The 6,592-nt window shown below is 41.4% G+C and overlaps 1 protein-coding gene across 1 annotated transcript in view; it reads left to right on the top strand.

The window, feature by feature from the left end:
- The window catches only part of PLCXD2 (phosphatidylinositol-specific phospholipase C, X domain containing 2), a 132,704-nt gene that overhangs the window by 70,468 nt on the left and 55,644 nt on the right, over window positions 1–6,592 (top strand). The window lies entirely within an intron of this gene.

Genomic DNA, 6,592 nt, shown 5'->3' with positions numbered 1-6,592 from the left:
AAGAAAGTGAGGTGGCACAAGAGGCACTCACTCATCTCTGCCAAGAAATTTGGAAGACAACTATCTGGCCGACTGATTGGAAGAGATCAGTATTGGTGCCCATTCCAAAGAGAGGTGACCCAACAGAATGCGGAAATCATTGGACAATCTCTTTGATATCTCTCTTGCTGAGCAGCACATAAATTCAAACTGCTGACCATGCAGTTAGTAACCCACTATGCTTTCTAAGCTAGTAGTCAAGTGCAAATCACTTGTGCCACCCAGATACCTTGAGGCCTCTGGTAATAACAGCACAGTCGTTTCAGTGGCAGACATCACAGTAGGATAAGGTCTCACACTGTTTGCTAAGCCTATCATAAACTAACCAGAACACTTGTAACTGCTTTCCCAAACAACTCCCACACAGCAATTCTCTGAGAAAATAAGGCAAAGACCAATGGAGCAGGGTTTTTCTCGTCTTCTGGGGGAAGGCATGAACTTTTATTCATCCCAGGGCAGAGAAGAGAATCACCTGCAATATACAATATTAAAACAAACAAACAAACAAACAAACACCTTTTTATTGTGAATTGAGTGAAGGTTTACAGAGCAGAGCATCAATTTTCATCCAACACTTTGTTTCATCACAACGATTACCATTCCTTCCATGTAACATGTTATCCTACTTCCTCCCTGTTATTCTATCCTCCTTCCTCTTCTGAAATTTGTCCCTTGGTAAATGTTGCCCTTTTGATGTAGAGCGATTGCCTTTCCATATTGGGCATACCTTACTAGTGTTGTTGTTCATATCCAGTACTTGGCTTAAAATTGGACCACAAGGGTGAGTTGCGTTCCAGATCTGAAGGGTAGCCGAGGTCCTTCAGTCTCTTTCTGATTAGTAGACCTGTCTTTTTTATAATTTTGAGTTTTGTTTCATACTATCTCCCAGTCTATCTGGGACATTCTAATGTGATCCTTTTCAGAGCTGTTGGTAATGGTAGCCAGGAACCATCTGATTCTGGTCTCAGAGTTTGCGGAGACTGATGTTCATTTGTTCCATTGGTCCATTGGACTAACTGATTCCAAGCATCTTCAATTTTCATCACTTTTCTTTCCTCCTCACATGAAGAGACTAATGTTGTTGTTATTAAGTACCGTTGAGTCACTTCCGACCCATAGCAACCCTAAACAGGGTTTCCAGGGCTGTAAATCTTTATAGGAGCAGAAAGCCTCATCTTTCTCCCATGAAGCAGCTGGTAGTTTTGAACTGCTGACCTTGTGGTTCGCAGCCTGATTCATAACCACTACGCTACCAGAGCTCCTTGAAGAGACTAATAGTTACACCTTAAATGACCTCTCATGAGCTTATAAGACCGTATTCACCAAAGATGCAGAACACTGTCTTTGGGGACTATGTTATGTCAGTTGACCATGGTGTCCCTGAAACTATGGTCCTGAGCCCCCAGACCCAGCCACTCATTTTTTAAGGTGTTTGGTAATGTCCAAGAAGTTTCATCATTTTGTCCCCTGTATGAGTGGGGGGTTGCATACAATAAGCACTGGAGGGCAAACCATATGGTCCACGGTTAGAGGCCATCAGCTGCTCCACAGGCAAAAGGTGACACTTTCTGCTCCTGCAAAGATTGGAAAAGCTTCAGAAACCCTATTCAGGGTTGCTATGAGTTGGAATTGACTAGAAGGCACTTAACAATAATAACAGTACGCCACCACATTTATAGGTTTACTTGAAGCAAAGGTAAATATTAACATACATGTATCTTCTTTTAAACCCTTATATATTTGTGGGTATACTCCTACTCTCCCTCCCATACCCGGTCAGCCAGTGAATATACACTGTTAAGATAAAAAAGAACTTCTGTGGAGTCCTGGTGTGGCGCTGTAGGCTAATGTATCAGACTGCGAAATCGTTTGAACTGCAAGATTGGTGGTTCAAGCTCACCAGCTGCTCCTTGGAAACTCTATACAGGGTCGCTATGGGTCAGAATCGACTGGACGGCACTTAACAACAACAACCACATGGATGTGTAAGGAGAAAAAGGGAGGACATTTTGATAATGAACTTGGATTAAAATATATTAGGTGTATTCGTTTTCGAAAAACCAAACTCATTGCCACCAAGTTGATTCTGCTGCATGGTGAGCCCAAGTAGAACTGCTCCATAGGGTTTCCTTGATTGTAATCTTTATGGAGGAGTTCTGGAGTGCTGCTGCAGGATAAAGCAATAGACTGCAAGGGTAGCTCAATCCTCAAGATCAGTGGTTCAAACCCATCAGCCACTCCTCAGAAACCCTATGCAGGGTCACTCGAGGATACTCAACAACAACAACAATCTTTATGGAAGCAAATCATTAGCCTTTTTTTTGGTTTGCTTTTAATGGTGCCACTGGGTGGGTTTGAACTGCTAACCCTTAGTTAGCAGGCGATTCCAAACCATTTGCATCTCCCAGGGACCTATTAGTTTCCTGGGTCTGTCATTTCAAATTGCCACAAACATGCTGACTTGAAGAGACAGAAATGGATTCCTTCACAGTTTTGGAGGCTGGAAGTCCAAAATTCAGTTGTCAACTGTGTCACGCTCTCTCTGAACATCTAGAAAAGACTCTTTCCAGGCATTCTTTGACTTAAGACAACATCACTCCAATCTCTCCCTCCATCTTCATATAGCCTTCTTCTCTGTGTGTATCTGTGTGTCCAAACATCCTCTTATAAGGACACCAGTCATTGGACTCAGGGCCTACTATAATCTAGTATTGTTGTTAAGTTCTGTGGTTGGGTTCAACTCATAGCAATCCTGTATATTGTTTCCAAGAAGTGGCTGGTAAATTTGAGCCACTGACCTTGAACTTGCTGTTGAAACTGACCTTGAGATCCAATGCTTATCCTACAGCACTACAACAGGTCTCCATAATCTAGTATTTTGTTGTTAAGCACCATTGAGTTGGTTCTAACTCATAGCAACCCAGTATGGGGTTTCCAAGGAGCAGCTGGTGAGCTTGAACTGTCAACCTTGTGGTTCAAACCAACCTTGCAGTCCAGTGCATTAGCCCACAGTGCCACACCAGGACTCCATAATCCAGTATGGTGATGGTGGTGTGCTGTGGAGTCGGTTCCACCTCATAGCAACCCTGCATAGGGTTTCCGAGGGTGTAAATGTTACAGGGTCAGAAAAGCCTCATTTTTTTCCTACAGTTCCTACTACAGCTGGTAGTTTTGAACTGCTGACCTTAAGGTTAGCAGCCCGGCTCATAACCACTATGCTACCAAAGCTCCTTATAGTCCCATCTTAACTGAGTATATCTGCAAAAACAAATAAGATTACATTCTGATGCTTCAGATGGGCATATGTTTGAAGGACACTAACCTACTACATTGTTGTTGTTGTTGTTATGTGCCATGGAGTTGGTTCCAACTCATAGCGACCTTGTACAGGCTTTCCAAGGCTATAAATCTTTACAGGAGCAGAAAGCCTCATCTTTCTCCTGCAGAACAACTGGTAGTTCGAACTGCCGACCCTGAGGTTAGCAGCCCTATTCGTAAACACTACATTACCAGAGCTCTTAACCTACTACATTAGAGGTTTATAAAATATGTATAAGAGAGCTTCAAAAAGTTTGTGGGAAAAATCCATTGTTTGAATTCCATTTTTCCACAAACTTTTTGAAGCTCCTTAACGTGTGTGTATGTGTGCCTGCATGTGTGTTTATCTGATATAAGCATTACTTACAGATTGCAAATATAAATGTACAAAAGAGGGGAAGATATTTTTAGCCCATTTTGTAAAAAAAAAAAAAAATCTTAAATGCACTTAAGGATTTGAATGTTATTTCTATCATTCCATATGAGTCCTGGTATGGTGCTGTAGGATTAGTACTGGACTGCTAACTGCAAGGTTGGCTCTTCAAATCCACCAGATGCTCCATGGACACCCTAAAAAGGGTCACCGTGTGTCAGAACTGACTCCATGGTATTTAACAAAAACAACATGTGAGGAAAAACTTAGGAGGAAAAAATAAGTAGAAAGTCAAAATATTGATGTGATTAATGAGCAACGATTGGATTTGACTGCTGTAGGCTTCGGTATGCCAGCTGCTATAGACATTCAGCAGTCGGTTGTATTATCCTGTGAGGGTTGGAACAGGACGTCAGGATGAGGCAGAGACAGCAAGTTGGAAGAGGGAGTAGAGAGGCCAGGAGAAACTCTTGTTCCAGGAAATGTGTATGCGCTCCCTCTTCTGTGGGTTGGACAAAGATGGTCCCTCGGGTTCCATCTCTGTCACATTTAGCACAGTCCCTAGACACAGCAGAAAGTGTTGTAAGTTGTTAGCACATCTTTCTCTGGAGGTGAAATTGGCTCTAGCCCCAATAAGAGAACACATAGGGGATTCCTCTCTCCTCAGTGCTCAGGAATGGCTCTTCCCTGATGGCCAAGGAGAATTGAGTTCAGGCTGTGGCTCACAGTATATTAGAGACTCAATCCTGAACAGCTGGACTGTTAATATGATTTATAAAGAGAGAGCTGGCTGTTCACTATCTATAATGTATTCCTAATAAATCTCTCAATGAGAAGCTCCAGCGATGCCCTATTTCTGTGCAGTGTCAGGGAGGCAGGCACCAATTCTCATTAGCAGAGCTAACCAATGTGGAAAATCCACAGGGACCTGTTCCACATTTTCATTAGGGAAGGCATTTTTAAATATATATGTTGCTGTTGCTAAGTGCTGTTGAGTTGGTTCCAACTCACAGTGAAATACCCTGTATAGGGTTTCAAGGAGCAACTGTTGAGCTTGAACCACCAGCCTTGTTGTTCTAACCGATTTTGCCGTCGTCCAGTGCATTAACCCACAGTGCCACACCACATATACCTGAAATATGTTAGTAATTTGCTCACTTGACAAATTCATTTTGCCCAAAAATGAATAAGCATGTTTTTAATACTTACTGAATATCCTGTCTTAGATGCTACATAAAAATAAAGCATCATTTGTCACCATTATTTCCACCTTATGTCTGTACAGATAAACTGGTAAAGTCAACATAGACAGATTTATTTTCAAGAAAATGAAAAGAGTAGAATGTAAAATTCTATATTACACATGAAATGCTTAACAATTCTATATGATACAGGAAATGCCTACTCTAGAATTTAGTTAGACAAGGATAACCAGTGGCAATCAACTCATAACAATTCAAGGCTTTGTATTTTAACATGGGTGGCCACCATAAGAACAAGAGCCTTTTCCTCCTGGGTTTTGCTTGTAAAGTGCAACCAGCCACAGGGAGTCCCACAGCCTCCCAGCCAGTTACAGGGCTAACCAAACTAGCCTTCTGCATAAGTTATTGGCTAATTATCACAGTAATGGCTAATACTGGAGAGATACCAATGACTAAATGAAATCGATTTGTTAAAGATATTTTTCCCCTTAAAATATTTACTACTGAAATATTTTTCTCACCATTGTTAGAAGTGTGTTTATGGTAGCCATTCATACTTCAAACAATAAAAGAATCTCAGTATCTAGGCAGATACTTACCCTCTTATTCTTTAAGGCAGGGGACCAGAACATTCAATCAGATCATTTAACAGCAGGTTTGGCTCATCAAGATAGGAATTCAGAAAACTAAACCCAAACCAAACCCTTTGCTGTCAATTCAATTCTGACTCATAGGCATCTGTGAGACAGAGTAGAACTGCCCTATACCATTTTCTAAGCTTATGGAAGGAGATTGCTACATCTTTCTCCCACAGAGAGGCCGGTAGGTACAAACCACTGACCCTTTGCTTAACCACTGTGGCACCAGGGATCTTTGAGTGAGTTCATAAGAGTGCCCAATACTACTTGTGTCAGGCCTGCAAACTGTTTATTTCATCTGTCAAATAATCATTCCAACTGACTAAGATTTTTGCAATGGTAAATCAGTATATGTGGTGGTAGTTATGTGCCGTGGAGTTAGTTCCGACTCATAGCGACCTGCATAGGGTTTCTGAGGCTGTAAATCTTTACAGGAGCAGAAAGCCTCATCTCTCTCCTGTGGAATAGCTGGTAGTTTTGAACTACTGATCATGAGGTTAGTGGTCCAACTCGTAACCACTACGCTACCAGAGCTTCTTAAAAACAGTTATGTAACTGCCTAAAACAATTTACACTTATAATGCAATCCCAATCCAGATTCCAACAACATTCGTCAAAGAGATGGAAAAAACAATTACAAACTTTATTTGGAAAGGAAAGAGACCCAGGAAAAGCAAAGCACGCTTAAGAAGAAGAAGGTTGGAAGCCTCTCACTCCCCGACTTCAAAATTTTAACATGGCTACAGTGGTCAAAACAGCTTTGTACTGGTACAATGAAAGATACACTGACCAATGGAACAGAATTGAGAATCCAGAAATTAACCCATCCACATACAGCCAACTGATTTTTGACAAAGTACCTAAATATATCGCATGGGGATGGGATAGTCTCTTCAACAGATGGTGCTGGCAGAACTGGAAAGCGATATGCAAAAGATTGAAACAAGACCTTCACCTCATGCCTTATACAAAAACCAACTCAGCATGGATTAAAGAACTAAATGTGAATCCCAGAATTATGA

This window comes from Chrysochloris asiatica, unplaced genomic scaffold (genome assembly GCF_000296735.1).
Source record: "Chrysochloris asiatica unplaced genomic scaffold, ChrAsi1.0 scaffold00061, whole genome shotgun sequence".
Taxonomy (NCBI): domain Eukaryota; kingdom Metazoa; phylum Chordata; class Mammalia; order Afrosoricida; family Chrysochloridae; genus Chrysochloris; species Chrysochloris asiatica.
The sequence above is the reverse complement of the archived record's forward strand: the minus strand, read 5'-3'. Positions and strand labels throughout refer to the sequence as shown.